The sequence below is a fragment of the Ipomoea nil genome, unplaced genomic scaffold (genome assembly GCF_001879475.1).
Source record: "Ipomoea nil cultivar Tokyo-kokei standard unplaced genomic scaffold, Asagao_1.1 scaffold1259, whole genome shotgun sequence".
Classification (NCBI taxonomy): Eukaryota; Viridiplantae; Streptophyta; class Magnoliopsida; order Solanales; family Convolvulaceae; genus Ipomoea; species Ipomoea nil.
Window position 1 is genome coordinate 246,357 of NW_017617687.1, and position 1,144 is coordinate 247,500.

A 1,144-nucleotide genomic window follows, 5' to 3' on the forward strand; every position below is an offset into this window, starting at 1 on the left:
CATTATGTTTTAAAATAATATACATTATGCTTTATAATAATGTACTTTATATTTTAAATAATGTACATTATTAGTTATAAAAATGTATGTTACATCTGGACACACGAAAAAGTAAAATTAAATAAAACGACGTCATCTTTTGGATTGTGGTCCACACAGCTGTGTTGACAGTTTTTCTCCCCGAAAGAAGACTAGTCCCGCTCTCTGGCCAAAGTGTGACCTGTTAGCCCATAAGTCAGTACTGTACTATGACAAAGTCAAGGAGAGAAAGCCACTCAACTGTAAAGAGAGGAGCGAAAAGCCGCCGGTGTGATACACCTACCCATCACGATGAGTTCTCGTTCGAAAGATTGAAAATTGAAGAGCCATAAAAAGAATCGTACTCGGCATCGGAAGAAGCAGAAGCAGAAATCTCTGACAATGGAACAAGATTTAAGATTGGGTAGGGACTCTCATCTTTCTATCCGCTATGAATACATTAATTGAGAGATAGCCCGTCCAGGTGCGGGGCCGAAAAAAGCGTAAGGGGGGTGAGCATAGAAAGGGCTAGGGAGTGTCGTCCCCCGAAGGAGAAGCTCTGATTGATGTTGTTATAACGGTCCACGCAATAACTATCAATGACTTTCACAGGTTTTAAAACGCTTATTCAATTCCAATGGCCTTCTTGCTTGTAATGAAATTCCTGGTGGGATTAGATGTCAGAAAGAAAAATCGTCAATATCATTTCAATGTCCATCATCCAATCATACATTGGAATTTTATGGATTTGTTTTTTTTATTGTGTTCAATCCGGCTCCACTACTCCCACCACTTTATTGTCATTATGACATCAGAATTGAAAAAAAGCATGATTCCAAAGCCTTCCGAAATACATGGGATAGTTATGATAGGATCCAATTAGAAGTGGAAGGAATTACATTTTTACATGTCATTACAGCTAATGATCTTTACCGTTATGGGTAGGAGATATAAAAGCCGGAGAAGTCATCAAAGCGCGTGTGGTGACTGAAGTTTATGAAGGATTCTGCGGAGATGAAATAAGTTGGGTGAATGAAATAAGAGTTGAAGCAAGTGTGGTGAAGAAAATAGGAGTTGAAGCATTGTACAGAGATAAAGATGGCTCCCTACAACTTCTACCCCTCAC